This window comes from Schistocerca cancellata, chromosome 12 (genome assembly GCF_023864275.1).
Source record: "Schistocerca cancellata isolate TAMUIC-IGC-003103 chromosome 12, iqSchCanc2.1, whole genome shotgun sequence".
NCBI lineage: Eukaryota > Metazoa > Arthropoda > Insecta > Orthoptera > Acrididae > Schistocerca > Schistocerca cancellata.
In genome coordinates this window covers 17,992,806-18,011,740 of record NC_064637.1, presented here as the reverse complement: position 1 = coordinate 18,011,740, position 18,935 = coordinate 17,992,806, and positions in this window count along the sequence as shown.

Here is an 18,935-nt window from a genome sequence, read left to right as displayed (position 1 = left end):
GTTCTGAGAGATCGAGGGATCACCAATTTAGTATTGGAGGGCAGCGTGGAGGGTAAAAATCGTAGAGGGAGACCAAGAGATGAATACACTAAGCAGATTCAGAAGGATGTAGGCTGCAGTAGGTACTGGGAAATGAAGAGGCTTGCACAGGATAGAGTAACATGGAGATCTGTATCAAACCAGTCTCAGGACTGAAGACCACAACAACATGTTTACAGGTGCCTAAGCTTATTGTATTACACCTATGACCAACCACCCGAACCCTACTTGCCGCTACTGTCGTCTATTGCAAAACGGCTGAAGCAGAGTTGTAGACCTAATATAATATCAATAAAACAAAGGATGATGATACATTATACAGAATTCTACCGGTTGGTAGAGACTGAGTAACTAAAGACAAAAGTGAAGACATTATATTTCAATGAAATGTTCGAGAACTTTCAAATTTTTGACATTCATGGACCAAAAATTTCAATAATAATGTCAAAGTTGTGCACCAGCATGATGTCCTATTAAGTGTGCGGTGCAAAAAGTGTTGACTGATAATATGAACTTGTCAGCAGTAATTCTTATTGGCAGAGAATAATGCAGCAATTGACTTTCCAATTTCACCACCCTATGAAAGCACCTGTCCTACATAAGTCGGAAATAAGTCTTCTGATTTACGTGGTCTTAGGAACAACATCATGATTCAGAACCCGGAGAGCACTGCATGTGAAAGGGTGAGGTCCGAATGTTATAATGACTTACACTTACTTTGTTGTATTCAGATGAAAGCATAATTCCACATCGCATCACATCACGCGACAACAAAATCCATGAAATTGAAATGTTGATTTCATTTGGTGAATTGCATCATACAAAGTGTTTCTTTATATATATATGTATTACTATACATACACCATAGGTTACTGATGTTGAAAGATGTAGAACTTAATTGATTTTCTATTCTTCTCAGTCAACTTTGACGTTCTCCACTTCCTAATATTTTTTCTCATACATCATATATCCATTCGTCACCTGCTTCAGTATCATGCTCTCCATTGAGCACATCGATCATTTACTACCTACCAATCGACGTTAATTAAAAAAAAAAATTCTATCACTTCTCGATTGTTCAATCGACACACGATCCAAAACTTTTATGACGGTGCCAGTGAGACGAGACGTCGATTTTGAGCGTCTCATGCTGCCGGTCACTGTATATATTAGCAAATTTTTGTTAATTTAAAAGATGAAATACCAGAACTTAAATGCGGCAATCAGTCCATCTAACAGAACGTAATATTTGCTGTTCTAAGAATAACTGTATTTTTATCTGTCATTCTGGTGTGCTTCGTTGTTGTTGACTTGGTAGCTTTTCTGTAAGTCGGTTCTGAAAAATAGAAATATAAAGAATGCATTGAAGTGTTTGTTGGAAAGAACGTTACCTATATAAGAAATCTGATATTCTCTGGCTACGAGAAATATACCTCGTCCACAATCGCGAGTATATTTATTTTCCCAGAATTACCAAAGTTAGTATTAAGTCAGAGGAATATCTCAAAGGTTGTGAATCGCTTATGGAAATTTTATTAATTACGGAATCGGATCCACGCAAAAATCGCTTAATTCCACGAGACTGAACATCATCTTACGATTACTTCATCTCTGCCACTTTTTATCATCTTTTTCTAATGTAATTTTTTCAGTTTTTTCCTACTTCTTTTTAAAATAGCCTAGAGGGATCATATGGTTTAATGTCAATGAAGTAATGTCCTTCAGTTACTTGTTATTTCAAATATACTGTTCGTTTAAGCAGTAGTTAAGTTCGTTATCGTAATAAATTCACTTCTATCTATTCATTTATCAGTTATTAATCGAATTACTGTGTGTATTAATTTTGAAAGGTTAAAGTTATGGACAGAAGTTCACACAGATTGTTACTCATCCATAACATTTACACAAAATCGTCTCATTATTAAAGAACGTCGCAGTATTGCCTATGAGTGTTATCTTTAGCTCAGTCTACCACATTATGAATTTTTTTTTACTTGTTGGGGAACCTAGATAGTAGCTAGTAATTAAGAATCCACTTTCTAGCAAAAGTAATGCTGAGTCGTACCAATATTCACCAACTGGACCATGCTTACGATCTAGCAATCAGTATTAGCCACACCAGTTTTGACACCATCTTTTAATGTGATTACATTTATATCCAGGATTACGAGTAATGAAGTACTACAGACATCGTAATAAATGTCATGTAGCTTCAGTGAAATTACGTCTTACGATTGAGCCACAACGAAATACATCATTCATATCCATTTCATTCTTGAACCAACAAAAGGTACATCCATAACTGTACGCATAAAAGAAAAAAATAATATATTTTTTTAAAAATTAGCACTTTCAGTATGACATATCAGGCAGACCGAGAATAACACGAGAAAAATTTTGGTGCCTTTCATTTGAGCACAATTTTGTTCGTTTTCATGTTATGCGACATTTTATACAGAACAAGACAAATACAGATGATAGCACGTAAAGGCTAAATATTGTTCTCAACGTTTTTTCCAGCACGATGTAAGGTCGTTTTCACCTGCTTCATGCTTCATCTATTCTTCACGGGTTTTAAGCAGGAAACGTACTGGAAGGCGATCTTAAACAAAAACAACCCGTTTCCTGGGCTGAGCAAGATTTCTGATCTTCACCGAACACCTAACTGAATCGTTTGTTTTTAAATGGGTACTTGGTTAAGTGATCACGAAAGAGAACGCAAACTAGTAAATGCTAGACGATCAACGGCTAACGAAATTAGAAGGGTCAAAACGAAGTTTCATCAGGACTCGCCGAAATGTATCGGGAAGGCTTTGGGCCACCACAGGATGAGAGATTACTATTTAGGCATTTAAACAGTACCAATCGAAATCTACTCCACCTACTCTTATGATGAAGGATGTGAACGGAAAAAGAGCACCTAACAGGTATGACAGTTCAGTGACTTTGGCTGATTACTTCGAACAATTACTAAATAGTGCGGAACCTGAACAGTATTTGGAATCTGAGAAATAGAACGCATCTAGAAAATGTTAGAACCCTACATTCAGGCGAAGTACCAGCAGCGATTAATTCACTTCGGGATTATAAGGCAGAGTGTGAGAATCAATGAGCAGTAGAACTTTGGAAGTATGCAAATGCCCAGACTATTCTGAATTTACGTGGACATCTTGCTGAAATTTGGAATACTGAGACATTGCCTAGGAATGGAATGTTTCAATAATCCATTCACTACACAACAAAGGAGAACACATTGGATCCAAATGATTATAGAAGCATATCTTTGCAGGATACTACTTAGAAAATTTTCTCTAAGTTTCTGTATCCCAGAATTCATAAACAGCTTTCAGTTAGATGAATATGGAGCAGGTTTTCACCTGGGACGAAGCTGCCCTGATCAAATTATCAGTCTTAAATGTGAGATGAAACACCGAGGGGTCAGGAACAAGAAGCTAGTGATCACCTTTTGTCGATTTTTTAAAAAAGCCAATTATAGTATCCATCGTCAATCTCTGCTGTCTATCCATACAGAATTTGGTTTACATCAGAAATTTGTTAACCTCATTGCGGTCATTCGTCGAAAAAATAAATTCTCTGAATCTTTTAAGATTCGTACTGCGACAAGACGATGGATTGTCTATAGTACTGCTTAATTGTGTGCTGGAGAAAATCATGCACGAATGGAACAAGGTATGTCCACCATCTGTCAGTACTGGATGAAAGATTCGATTTTGCAGAACATGTGGCATTGTTAGCAAACACTATGAATAAAGCAAAGTTCCAGATAGAAGAACTCTAACGATTAGGGCCAAAAATTTCTTTTGAAAAAAACTGAAATGATGCCCACCTTCCCAGTTGACACAACCCATATTACACTCCACAATGCTCAGGGCACTAAGATGGTAAAGTTTATATATCTTGATGAGATTATTACCTGGGATTCCAAAAAGAGCATTAAGAGATACCAGGGCACTGAAATTACAGCTACCACAGACAATTACTTGGCAACATACAAAAAAGATCTCTTTCACCAAGTGCGAAACTTCAGCAGTATTCCTCTATCATTAAACCGGAGGGAACATGTGCAAGTGAAACTATCTAAATTAAACACTCAAGCAACAACTGATAAATTGCAGAAAGCTGATAGAAGAGTACCGTAGTATGAACTATTATAAGCAAGGAGCACCAAGTTAATGGTCGATGTAGACTCTTGCTCACTTCGGTGGTTTACCAAGAAAGTGAATCTATTGTTGACACGATGCGAACAAGAACGGTTACGTTTGTTGGCCACACTTGTCGCTTACCGAATACTAGACTCCTGAAACGATTTTTTAACTATTTTTGGAACAGAAAGACAAAAGCCAACTGCTATAAACAAGTGCAAATGCATCTGAAAGAACTGAACATTACCAAACATCAAATTGAACGTAGCAGAGAGGAGGTGTTTCTGAAGAAGAAATACACGTGACTGACATTCAAGACATCACAGCGGAAGAAGTATGTCATATCTGCAGGGGAACGAGCCATCAGATCACTCCGCATGAAGAAGTTACATACATAGTGTATGTACCTTCATTCAACTGTCTATAAATGGTTATGTTCCAAACAGAATAGAAATCTTTTCCCTTAATTAGATGGTAGTTCGTGACAAAACCGTAATCACGCCGTCATTCGTTTCTTTTCTCCTTAAACTGTTACTAGCAGACTCGAATCTGTGAATCAGTTTTTTCCAATTACGGGACACATTTTCCATCCCTGTGATTGAGATTTCGGTGTTATAAAAATGTTTACGAGAAATTGAGCGAGTCTTCGCACCAGTAGAATATGACAGGAAGAATGCAGAATCAAGTGTGGTAAATTCATTTCCCCTGATAAAGCCGAAGACATTAAAGATTATAAACGATGTTGGACAAAATATTACAAGAAAAATGCACTTTCTGTAGTCATCGGAGAAAGTTTACCTAAAGAAGAAAAACAATCTTTTGCAGTCAGCCAACTTTCACACTCTGTGTACAGCTGAAAACCACCAAAAACCATGGTGCCATACACGAGCATCAATGGCCTTCTAAGGAACGGCTTCAGACTATTAAAACTCTCTGAATGGATATTGGTAAGCTATAGTTGCCGACATGGAAAGCTTGCACTCAGAAAATAGCTACTATTCAAAGAATGTGCAACACAGCAGCAAGGTGTGTAAGTAGGCTGTTTAGGTTTTCGTGTTGGTAACGTCACGTAGCCCCCCCATGAACCATGGACCTTGCCGTTGGTGGGGAGGCTTGCGTGCCTCAGCGATACAGATAGCCGTACCGTAGGTACAACCACAACGGAGGGGTATCTGTTGAGAGGCCAGACAAACGTGTGGTTCCTGAAGAGGGGCAGCAGCCTTTTCAGTAGTTGCAAGGGCAACAGTCTGGATGATTGACTGATCTGGCCTTGTAACATTAACCAAAACGGCCTTGCTGTGCTGCTACTGCGAACGGCTGAAAGCAAGGGGAAACTACGGCCGTAATTTTTCCCGAGGGCATGCAGCTTTACTGTATGAGTAAATGAGGATGGCGTCTTCTTGGGTAAAATATTCCGGAGGTAAAATAGTCCCCCATTCGGATCTCCGTGCGGGGACTACTCAAGAGGATGTCGTTATCAGGAGAAAGAAAACTGGCGTTCTACGGATCGGAGCGTGGAATGTCAGATCCCTTAATCGGGCAGGTAGGTTAGAAAATTTAAAAAGGGAAATGGATAGGTTAAAGTTAGATATAGTGGGAATTAGTGAAGTTCGGTGGCAGGAGGAACAAGACTTCTGGTCAGGTGACTACAGGGTTATAAACACAAAGTCAAATAGGGGTAATGCAGGAGTAGGTTTAATAATGAGTAGGAAAATAGGAATGCGGGTAAGCTACTACAAACAGCATAGTGAACGCATTATTGTGGCCAAGATAGATACGAAGCCCACACCTACTACAGTAGTACAAGTTTATATGCCAAGTAGCTCTGCAGATGACGAAGAAATTGAAGAAATGTATGATGAAATAAAAGAAATTATTCAGATAGTGAATGGAGACGAAAATTTAATAGTCATGGGTGACTGGAATTCGAGTGTAGGAAAAGGGAGAGAAGGAAACGTAGTAGGTGAATATGGATTGGGGCTAAGAAATGAAAGAGGAAGCCGCCTGGTAGAGTTTTGCACAGAGCACAACTTAATCATAGCTAACACTTGGTTTAAGAATCATGATAGAAGGTTGTATACATGGAAGAACCCTGGAGATACTAAAAGGTATCAGATAGATTATATAATGGTAAGACAGAGATTTAGGAACCAGGTTTTAAATTGTAAGACATTTCCAGGGGCAGATGTGGACTCTGACCACAATCTATTGGTTATGACCTGTAGATTAAAACTGAAGAAACTGCAAAAAGGTGGGAATTTAAGGAGATGGGACCTGGAAAAACTGAAAGAACCAGAGGTTGTACAGAGTTTCAGGGAGAGCATAAGGGAACAATTGACAGGAATGGGGGAAAGAATTACAGTAGAAGAAGAATGGGTAGCTTTGAGGGATGAAGTAGTGAAGGCAGCAGAGGATAAAGTAGGTAAAAAGACGAGGGCTAGTAGAAATCCTTGGGTAACAGAAGAAATATTGAATTTAATTGATGAAAGGAGAAAATATAAAAATGCAGTAAATGAAGCAGGCAAAAAGGAATACAAACGTCTCAAAAATGAGATTGACAGGAAGTGCAAAATGGCTAAGCAGGAATGGCTAGAGGACAAATGTAAGGATGTAGAGGTTTATCTCACTAGGGGTAAGATAGATACTGCCTACAGGAAAATTAAAGAGACATTTGGAGATAAGAGAACCACTTGTATGAACATCAAGAGCTCAGATGGAAACCCAGTTCTAAGCAAAGAAGGGAAAGCAGAAAGGTGGAAGGAGTATATAGAGGGTCTATACAAAGGCGATGTACTTGAGGACAATATTATGGAAATGGAAGAGGATGTAGATGAAGATGAAATGGGAGATACGATACTGCGTGAAGAGTTTGACAGAGCACTGAAAGACCTGAGTCGAAACAAGGCCCCCGGAGTAGACAACATTCCATTGGAACTACTGACGGCCTTGGGAGAGCCAGTCCTGACAAAACTCTACCATCTGGTGAGCAAGATGTATGAAACAGACGAAATACCCTCAGACTTCAAGAAGAATATAATAATTCCAATCCCAAAGAAAGCAGGTGTTGACAGATGTGAAAATTACCGAACAATCAGTTTAATAAGCCACAGCTGCAAAATACTAACACGAATTCTTTACAGACGAATGGAAAAACTAGTAGAAGTCGACCTGGGGGAAGATCAGTTTGGATTCCGTAGAAATACTGGAACACGTGAGGCAATACTGACCTTACGACTTATCTTAGAAGAAAGATTAAGGAAAGGCAAACCTACGTTTCTAGCATTTGTAGACTTAGAGAAAGCTTTTGACAATGTTGACTCGAATACTCTCTTTCAAATTCTAACGGTGGCAGGGGTAAAATACAGGGAGCGAAAGGCTATTTACAATTTGTACAGAAACCAGATGGCAGTTATAAGAGTCGAGGGACATGAAAGGGAAGCAGTGGTTGGGAAGGGAGTAAGACAGGGTTGTAGCCTCTCCCCGATGTTATTCAATCTGTATATTGAGCAAGCAGTAAAGGAAACAAAAGGAAAATTCGGAGTAGGTATTAAAATCCATGGAGAAGAAATAAAAACTTTGAGGTTCGGCGATGACATTGTAATTCTGTCAGAGACAGCAAAGGACTTGGAAGAGCAGTTGAACGGAATGGACAGTGTCTTGCAAGGAGGATATAAGATGAATATCAACAAAAGCAAAACGAGGATAATGGAATGTAGTCGAATTAAGTCGGGTGATGCTGAGAGAATTAGATTAGGAAATGAGACACTTAAAGTAGTAAAGGAGTTTTGCTATTTGGGGAGCAAAATAACTGATGATGGTCGAAGTAGAGAGGATATAAAATGTACACTCGCCATGGCAAGGAAAGCGTTTCTGAAGAAGAGAAATTTGTTAACATCGAGTATAGATTTAAGTGTCAGGATGTCATTTATGAAAGTATTTGTATGGAGTGTAGCCATGTATGGAAGTGAAACATGGACGATAAATAGTTTGGACAAGAAGGGAATAGAAGCTTTCGAAATGTGGTGCTACAGAAGAATGCTGAAGATTAGATGGGTAGATCACATAACTAATGAGGATGTATTGCATAGGATTGGGGAGAAGAGAAGTTTGTGGCACAACTTGACCAGAAGAAGGGATCGGTTGGTAGGACATTTTCTGAGGCATCAAGGGATCACCAATTTAGTATTGGAGGGCAGCGTGGAGGGTAAAAATCGTAGGGGGAGACCAAGAGATGAATACACTAAGCAGATTCAGAGGGATGTAGGTTGCAGTAGGTACTGGGAGATGAAGAAGCTTGCACAGGATAGAGTAGCATGGAGAGCTGCATCAAACCAGTCTCAGGACTGAAGACCACAACAACAACAACAACAACAACGTCACGTAGCGTTCTGTATGAAAATCATTGACTGTGCTGTGTGCAGTCTGTGGCTGGTTTGTACTGTTGAATTTTTGCTACTGTAGTGTTGGGCAGTTGGATGTGAACAGTGCGTAGCGTTGCGCAGTTGGAGGTGAGCCGCCAGCAGTGGCGGATGTGGGGGGAGAGATGGCAGAGTTTGGAGAGCGGACGATCTGGACGTGTGTCCGTCAGAAAAACGAAATTTGTAAGACTGGATGTCATGAACTGATATATATGACTTTTGAACACTATTAAGGTATTTACCTTGTTTGTTCTCTATCAAAATCTTTCATTTGCTAACTATGCCTATCAGTAGTTAATGACTGAGTACGTTCAGTTTTGCTCAGCTGTTTGAAAATCAAATAACGTAAGGGGTCTATCAGCACAGTAATTTATAATTTTTCTAAGGGGAGGTTTCAGGTGATTCGGTACATCCCTGACAAGAACGATGTATTTTACAAGGACATTCTGACATGGCCAACAGCTGATGAACCATTGATGCTATTAATTAGCAGCTCTTTGTTCTTGCTATATAGTAAACCAATTTTGTTTATTTTTAAAGGGACACATCCAATCAGTACGTCCTATACATCTCCCGATGACGATGGTTACGGTTATGGTTTTAAGGTGCTAAAGAGCGAGGTCATCAGCGTCCTTGCATAAAATAAAGACGAGCGTGGTGAAAAGTTATTAAAATAACAAGAAATTTATAACCCTCATGTAACAACAAACGAGCATTTAAGACATGAGGGTGTGGTGAAAAATTATGTCTCCGAATTTGTATGTGAAAACTCTTAAAGCTTTTTAAATACAAAAACCATTCTTCGCATTTATTCGTCACGCCTATATATATTTGCAGACCTCTCCTCCGAAGCGCGTAACACAGCAGCGTGGACGTGACTACGTCGGTGCTCGAGAAACAGCGTGCTGCAATAGTGTTTCGAATTCGAAGAGTTCGTCCACACAGTGGAGCGCCCTTTCCTTCATTATAACAATGGAAAACAACACGCAAGTGCTGCAACGTCTGCATACACTCTGAGGCTTTGGGTTTACTGCCATCGATCATCCTCCATAGAGTCCCGACTTTGCTCCAGCCGATGTTTATTTGTTTCCAAAACTTAAAAAGCATTCGAGGATTACGCGGTGCAAGCAGAGGTGAGGTAGCGGCTCCGTCGACAAAGTAAAACATCAACAAACTGGTCTATCGTAGAGAAATAAATGTGTTAGTCCAGGGTGACTATGTTGAGAGCTGAATATCCAGGCCTGAAGAATAAATAAGCTCTCACCTCAAAAGTTCAGAGGCACTAGTTTTCAGCACGCCCTCGTGTAACACATCAGATGATTCATTATGAGACTGCCCATAGATAAAACGCTGCAAAGTAACTAGATAAAACCGAGGATAAAATACCAGTACAGACACAGTGAAAAAGGGGACAGAGAACAGTGGCTAGATGACTGCCTCAAAATAATGGGTGACCAATCTACAAAACCTTAAAATCTCACACCAAGTATTTATAAAAGAAGTCTTGATGTCACAGAGAACGTTAACACACAAACCAAGCTCACCTCATTATCAGCTGAAATAGAGGCAGGTCGAGAGGGGGGGGGGGGGGGGAGGGGGACGACCCAGGTCTTCTCTCCTCTCTCGTCGAATAAAACCTATCGATCCACAGGGAAACTGGAGATCCAGGTATGCACCCATAACTAGGTGGGGCACCATTGTACAGAAAGAAAGTTTGAAATGTGCCGTCTCCAGATAGTAACGACGGAAGCATATCATCATTCGCCAATGTCAGATAACAGCTTGCTGTTAGTGCACACTGAATGGAAATTGGAAACTTGTGGTAAGTTCCTGTGTGACCTAGGCTTACACACTACTTTGTCTAACTAAAAATAACTTACGCTAAGGACAACACACGCACCTGTGCCCGAGGGAGGACTCCAACCTCCGACAGATCCGTGGCAAGGCGCCCGAGACCGCGCGGCCACCTGACTGAAGGACAGCCCGACAGTACCACAGCCTCCTTATGCCACACCTAACCAGCACTTTCGATGCGTCAGATACCTTCAGTTCATCCATCTCTATGACTCTCACATGTTTTCAGATATTCTAAATAATTTACCTCTACTCTACTGAGACAAAGTTGAATGAGTGCACCGCATGAGCAGTGAATAAGATCCTTTACTCTGTGTTCAGTTTTATCTGTGGTTGACTTCCTGGTCAGTCAATCGTGCGGCGCTGCGGCAGTCTTGTTTGAGGTTTAGTAGTGCGCAACTGAATTTTTGAGAGACTGAGATCTGTTTTCTGTGGATCTGGGAGAACCTGTCTAGAATACTTAATAATGAACAAGACAGTATTAATATTGATAGAAAAGAGTCTGGAGGAATGTTAAAGGTATGTTTGTAATTTTTGTGAATAGAGGATTTGGTAATTGTTAGAGTCTTCTTATTTTGTACACTCTTTTTGTCAATAATCAGAGTTTGATTTCTCAAAAACGATGTTCTTTTAAAGTAAAACCCACATCCGTGGTTAATAGTAAAGTTCTGAATTTTTATCGTGTGTCCATTGCGCTATCCACCACACGAAGCAACAGATTATTTCTGAAATATAAATTTGGAGTAGACCTATTTATCTTTAGCTACAGCATCTGCTGATTTGTATTTACTTTCGACATCGGCAGTACTCCAGACAGAAAATCAACATGCTGAGCAGGAGGTTAACTCACTTTTATTTCAGAGTAGATCTCACCTTGCATTCTTGTGCAAAAAAATGGTTCAAATGGCTCTGAGCACTACGGGACTCAACTTCTGAGATCAACAGTCCCCTAGGTTTTTCACAGGTGGTCACATTAATGTGACTGGAAAATGCAGGCTGCTTGCCAAGTTTCATTCGATAAATTCTTGGGTAATATTCGTCGGAGTAGGATTTTTACCAAGTCGATGAACAGCAGAGATATTGAAAGGTCTCTGTTGGATTCCTTTCATGTTTAATTTCTTAAATCTGTTGCCATTTATGGAATAAATTCCTCTTCTAAATGTACTGTGGCGTTTCTGACTATCTGGGAGGAGACTGAGCAGTGGAACGTGTTACTTTTACACATAAACAAGAACGATCTGTCACACTACTACACTTTAAAGCACAGTTTATATGTAATTCTTATATGTAATTCATGTCACACAGTTTCATACGGAACCTACATCCGCTTTCTTTTATATACTGTATATGATAAGATACTGTCATCCCCCTTCCCTTTTGTGTGAGAGGATGAATGAGCATATGTATTTCTAGTTGCATGCTTGAGGGTAGCAGACAAGGCTGTCTGCTAGAGAACAGTAGGACCAACGTCGGAACAGGTAGCTACGCTTCCTAAAAGCAAAGAGGTTTCTATCCTTAGTATGGTCCTGTCCGTCCGTTGTCATGTTGGTATAGGAGGCTGCCCCTCTGGCCACTTCCGTTGGTCTTTGTGAGCCACCCTCAGGAAGCACGCTGGGCAGTAGGCAGTTGCAGTGTGGCCATGGCGAGCATCTGAACTGGTAAGATCTCCGGCTAAGCGCGTGTCTGTTAAGTCCGTAGGACAATGGATTTCTTAAGTTCAGCCTAACTGAAAATTTAATCACCTTTATTTCGGGTTTAGGTCTAAAATATCCGATGTTATCTTAAATTGCAGCGCAGTATAATTCTCGTGTGAAGTTCAGATTATTTTCCGGTAGTTGCATTGTTACTACTTTGTGAGTAAAGTGGAACTACGTGTTGATCAGTAACTCTAACTAAGATCAATCTTAAATGCGAATGCTTGTGTGATTATAACGTCTCGTCTTGACTATATTTTCAATATAGCAACTTTTCTTTATGTTCAGCCCACGTGGGGTGTACTTTGCGAGACCACTACCACGTGCTTATATAACTGTTTGACCCATCAGGTTAATAGTAAGACGTTAGTAACCAGTTCAAGGTTTTTCTTTTGTCAATTGCTTTTCGATCTAATGTATTTTAATTATCAAAATTATTGTGGAGTTGTACGCTTTGTGTAAACCAAGTTGACCACGTGAAGCATGTGGTGTAATCATCAAAGTAGCCCTCAGCTATTCTTTTTGCGAAGACTTCACAAAGAGTTAATATGAATTTAGTATACCAGTGTGTGGTAATTACATGACGGACAGGATTGTGGTATGAACGTAATTTCTTTGGGTAAAAACTGAATCTGTTGGTTGTGGTTAATTTCTTCTTGCTTATGTTTCAATGTTCTTCGTGTGTTATTTTATGAATGCAGTGTTGTATGCAGTGTCCCAATCTTGGCTCCATATTTTATGTGTTCCGTAAGATTACAATCTCACATTTTTTCAATCGTAAATAAGGCACCAGCTCAGTTATAACTCACGTATAATATGCTGAAATTTCAATGAACAATCTTAAAATAAATTTCCAAATATAAACTGATTTCTTTCTTTTTATTTAAATTCTCCTTTTTATATAGATATATTACCGGTTTTGTATGACTATTAAAAGATTATCATTAATGTTAGTCTGCTTGGTAAACCTAGACTAAATATCTGATGAAACAGTTGCCCAGTAATCCACGGTTAACGTCCCCAGACAGATCACGGCTTTTAACCCACTTTCATTGTCAATTAGCACCGATTTCAGCATACCAAATTAAAGTTACAACATTACACATGGCGACCCTGTTCTGTGATTCCGCTAGACTCTGGAATCTCTGAAATGTTAGATTGCGAGCGTGTTATAATCTTAATTTTTTTTCCCTACAGCGCTCAAACAACTTCTGCGTTGTTTCCGAGCAGACTTTCAAAAGATTCACGGCGTTGTTGATCGGCGTTGCGTTGTTTGTCTTGTTTTGTTTTTTATATTTGTGTGTTTTATATGTCTGTCTGTTTTTTATTCTCGCTTGTAAATTCCACGGTTTCGATCAAAGATAAAAAAATTTGTTTTGCGTGTGAAAAAGGGTGTACTAGGTTGGGTATCTTTCGTGTGACTGTCGTAATTTTTGGGGGACACATTTATTGTGATTAGTGTGTTGTGTACTGAGTATAAATTGCACTGATGCAAACACGTAACCAAGCTAAAAGCAAGTGGTCCAACAACTTAAGCAACATGGACCAAGGGGATAATTTGATTTCCAATATTAACGCGTCGGGCGGTTCCGAAAATGCAATGGGGAATACTTCAGACGAAATGCAAAACAGCACGAACGGGGTCACATCAGAGCCAGAAATTAATTTGCCTCTAACTAACCAAATTGATGTAGCAGAACTCATGAAAGCCTTATTGCAACAAAATAAAGAAAACGCAGAGAAATCCGAGAAATCGATCCGCGAGCTAGGCGAACAAATGACGCAGAAATCAGAAAAATCGTTTTGAGAACAAAAAGAATCATCCGAAAAATCGACCCGCGAGCTAGGCGAACAAATGACACAAAAATCTGAGAAATCGATCCGAGAGCTAGGCGAACAAATAGACGAAAAACTAATCCAGCAGACAAATAAAGTCGACAACTCGATGCAGAGAGTGTCCGATGATATCTCACAAAGAATAAACAATCTGGCAAGTGAGATAAAAAGTGATATTATGAAAGAATTAGGCCGTACATTTGAACAAATCGATGATCGTCTGCAAGCCTTAGAACAGAGCAAGCGGAGGGGCGATGCCGAATCTAAAGAAAGCGAAGAATGGCTACTTAGGAATTTCCAAGAGCTGAGGGAAGAATGCCAAAGGGAGCACCAGCAGATACTCTCGAGGGCCCAAGAGGCGGAAACGCATTGTCCCACGTCCGTTAGCAACACAATAACGGACAACAGTTTAGCGATCCACGTGTTGGAACAGCAAGTAGAACAATTGAAGCAGACTGGGGCGGAGGACAAGAGACAAATTGATGATAAGATTGCGGCATTAGCGGACACTGTAGGCACGATGAAGCTGACGGAAAGCGAGAACAATACTACACCGGTAGCGGCCGCAGAGACCGAAGAAGTGCGTTCGCTTCTTAGATTTCAGAAGGGACAGTTTGAAGTGAACAGACAACACAAAGCTGTAACAGGCGAATTACAAGAACGCGTGGCGCATCTGGAAAACTGCATGGCGTGTGATTCCGAACTCGCCAATAGCACTAAAAATAGCCGTACGAACAGTGCAGAGAGGGACTCCGGCCACGAGGGAGATTTTGACGACAGGGAAGAATGTAATTTAAGGGGCAGCCATGAGAGAAACAGAAACATTCAAGGGCCTCGCCAGGAGGAAATGCGGGGATTTGATTTCAAACATTTCCTTACAGTAAGAAAGTTTGAAATATTCCGAAATTCGCAAAAAGGAATACATCCACGTGCATGGCTCGAGCAATTTGAGTTTTGTCTTCCCCCCGACTGGGCAAGTTCACATAAGATAGAATATATGTGTGGCTATTTGGAAGGCGAACCGGCGATTCGCATGAGGTCGGCAGCGCGTCACTGCAACTCCACTCGGGAGTTTCGACAAGCCTTTCTGTCCGCCTATTGGTCGGAAGCGGCACAAGATAGGGTCAAACATGGCATAATTATGCTGCCAAATTTGAACCAGTCTGGTTTCGGCAGCCCTGCACGCCTATTCGACCACATGATGCAGGCAAATCAATTTTTATACGACCCATACGGGCCTGCGAAACTAATTAGGATATGCATCACCAAATTGCCGATGCACTTGCGGCACGTCATTCTTGCGGGACGGTGCAAAGAGGACGTGGAAACGTTTAAAACACTTCTCCAAGAGTTGGAATACAATACAGCAGAATGCCCGCCTAATCAGGCACAAAGTTATTACGGGGCACAGCAGCGCGATCGCAGTCGTGGCCGTAGTACTAATCAACGGCGTGACTGGTCGTCGCGACGCGAACGGAACAATAATCGGGACAGGCCGTATAGAAACTGGGGTAACAGTCGCGAACACAGGTGGAACAACAGAAATGATCGAGGACGTGGACAGAATCGTGAACGGAACAGTTACGGCAACCAGAATCGATATCACGGTGAATACGGTGGGAATAGGACTGTAGGCGGAGCACCTCATGATGTTGAAATTCGGCCGGCTAACCCTAGACATAATCCAGCAAATGGAAATGAACGAAACCGGCAACGACAAACGATCAGCGCAGAAGGCGCCCTATCGGAACAAATGAGCGACATGGCAAATGAGTAGAAAGGACAGTGAGAAGTAGAGAGGACGGTGAGGAGAAAGAATTGATTAGTTTAAATTTGTGACATATGCATTTTGAATAATATGTTAGTAAAAATAATGATAAAGCTGTTTCTATGTGATTGATTGAAGTGACGTTTTTAGTTATTTTTCTTTCCTTGTGCAATTAGGATTTAGGTTGGTTCAAATGTGAACATAAAAGGTTTCTTTGTGAACGAGTGAAATGTTGTTTATGTTTTTTTGTGTGTAAATCGAAAAGAGCCGCTCCTGAGAGAAGCAATATCTGCGTTGAATTAATGCAAAACTCAGGGGAATATCCGATCTGTGGGTATTATGGGTCTGGCAAACCCAGGTCCCCAGCTGTTAGTAGCCTTGTTTCCGATTTTCTGCTTTCAGTGCTACTATCTACCTATTACTATTCTATATCTGTCAGTATAAATGAGGATCTCTTACTATAGTATGCGTGCTGTATGAATATTTTAAGATAGGAGAACTCTGAGAAAGGAATGAGTAAGTTTGGAATCTTGAAAACAGGATGCGATAATACGATTGTTGAACCATTGGCTTCCAATATGCGATGATATGTTAATATTGATGATATATGTCTTTTTTGTTCTTTATAGCTGAGTACGTAAAGTGCTGTCTGTGGATTTCGTAAGTATATTGATTCCCTTCAAGGTGAAAGAAGAATTGTGGTTTGTGTAATTTACGTGGCTCTGAAATATTATTGTGGCAGTCAAATACGAGCAGCTTTTCAGCAAATGGAGAATGGAACGGAAATATGGATCCTTTTTGTAGTCTTGATTGATGTTGAGCCAAAGCCTAAAAAAAAAATTATTCTGCGTTAATACTTGTCCTAGAAAAGCGACGTTTATGTGTTTTGCTGATGCTGTGAGCATTACAGCTTACTGTTTTCGCTGGTGCAGGATGCACTGCAGCCTATATGATTTGTACTGAGGAAATTTCCCTCTTGAAGGTAGAGGATGATTAAATAATTTTGATTATGGGAACGAAGGAAAGCTTGGTTTAAGATAATAAGGATAAAGCAAAACATTTGTCATTTAAACTACAGGAGGATTCGGATCTTTTGTGTCTGTTGTAAGTTCAATATGTTAAGATGATACTGTTTTACAGAATAGAGGTGACCACAATTTTTCCATTCATGAGAAATGAATCCAGAATAACCACCACAGGCGAAATAACTGATTTGGAAGCGAAAGGTAACGTAAAGAAGGAACGAAATCGCAGCAAAATGGGTAAGAAAATGTAATATAACCTGTATAATGCAAATATTTTTAACTTTCTCAGAGTCATCTGCGTGATTAATTGTTGTGATAACGTAATTTTAGGTGAAATTTTCTTACTGTTTTATGTGTGAATATATGAGTATGATAAATGTATAATTGCGAGTCTCTTTTCAGGTGTGCGAACTGGTATAAATGTTTTGGCATGTAAATAACCATTGTTCTTTTTAATGTGTATGTTTATGGAAAGTTCTCCATATTTATCATGCGACAAGACGTATGCCGCGAGCGTCAAGAAGAGGACGAATTAGAACAATGTTGTAGTGGTATATACACGGTGTTGAAATAGCATTGAAGTAGCTTATTGGGTTAACTAGTAGTGGATAGAAGTAGAATATTGAGTAATGCATGTTTATGGGTAGTTAGTTTGTAGAATAGACAACAGGTGTGCATGTATGTATGTGTAAATAACATGTGAACCCTATGCTGTCCTGACCTATACTTGCACAAGGCATAATCCTATTCATTTTAGTGAATTAATAAATAGCATTTGATTTATTAAAACGTAAGTGAACCACATTAGTGATGTGGATTTAAATATTATATTGTCAGTTCATTTAAATTTTTATTTTTATACTGTCAAGTCATTTCACTTTTATTTTTTTTACATTGTCAAGTCATTTAAATTTTATTTTATATTGTCGATTCATCTAATTTTTTTTATTTAAAAAAAATATTAAGTCTCACTTTGTTCTTAAAAATTGTGAAAGACAATACTAAGTGGTATTATGTATGACATTGTGTAATCACATAAGGATGATGAAAAATTTCTGTGAATGCAGTTGAGAACGTGAAAGCGAACCGGCAAAACTCTTAAGAGACAGAGGGAGCAGCCGGACTAGTTGTAAACTGGCGGGTTTCCCAGCAGGGCACGCTGTCAGCCAGGCCACTTTGGGAGCGCGGCCGACAACAAAAGAAGGTACGCGGCAAACACTTTCCCTTGTACCTGGAGCTAATGGGCGGCCGCCCCGGGCGACCCTTCCTCGAGGCGATGACCTGAGATGGGCGAGCGGTCCACCGCGCGGACATCCATCTGCTGGCAACGCACCACACCCACGCGACCGTGACAAGACGGCCGCGGTGAAACAACACAAGGGGCGTGGAGCCTTTTGACAGGTACTGCCCAGAGAAACTTGCAGACGTCAACGACGCCTATCGACATTTCCTGATGGATGCCTACTGTCAAGCGACAGTAAATCATGGTTCGATGTTCTCTGGTCGCTAAGGGTGGCACAAAAGAAGAGCCATTAAGTGTCATCCTTGCCCAGGAATATCAACCTGGCGTGTCAAACGGGGATACCGCACGAATTTGACAACACAAACATGGAACCAAATCGAGATGACGTGACACGGGAGAAACTTCATGAGAGGGCAGAGACGGCGGGATCGCACGCAACAGATGGACAAAAAAATCCCTACTGACAGCTGCGGCGACGAACCCCCCCTCTTTCCCCTATATTGTGCCACGGAACAGTGGAAGTACTGAGTGTGTCAGTGAACAGTGATTATACGGTTCTTAGTCCAGTGCATATACGTGTGTTTCTGTCAGAGAAACTCTGACTCGTGTGTTTTGCAGGAGTTCGATTTATTGGTGTTTATTAGACTGACTCTTGTATTTTGCAGGTGTTCTGTTTATCTTTTTTAGACTTTGACTCTTGTATTTTGCAGGTGTTTTATTTATAGGTGTTTTTTTGTTTTAGATGTTGACTATTGTACTGTTTTATTTATCAATGTTTGTTTTTGTGTGATGTATTAGATTTGTGATATTTTGTTTCGTAAATTCATTGCTGTGGCATTGCTTCGTTTATCAGTCAGATAGCTTTTTATTCTCATTGAACTGTGATCGATTAGCC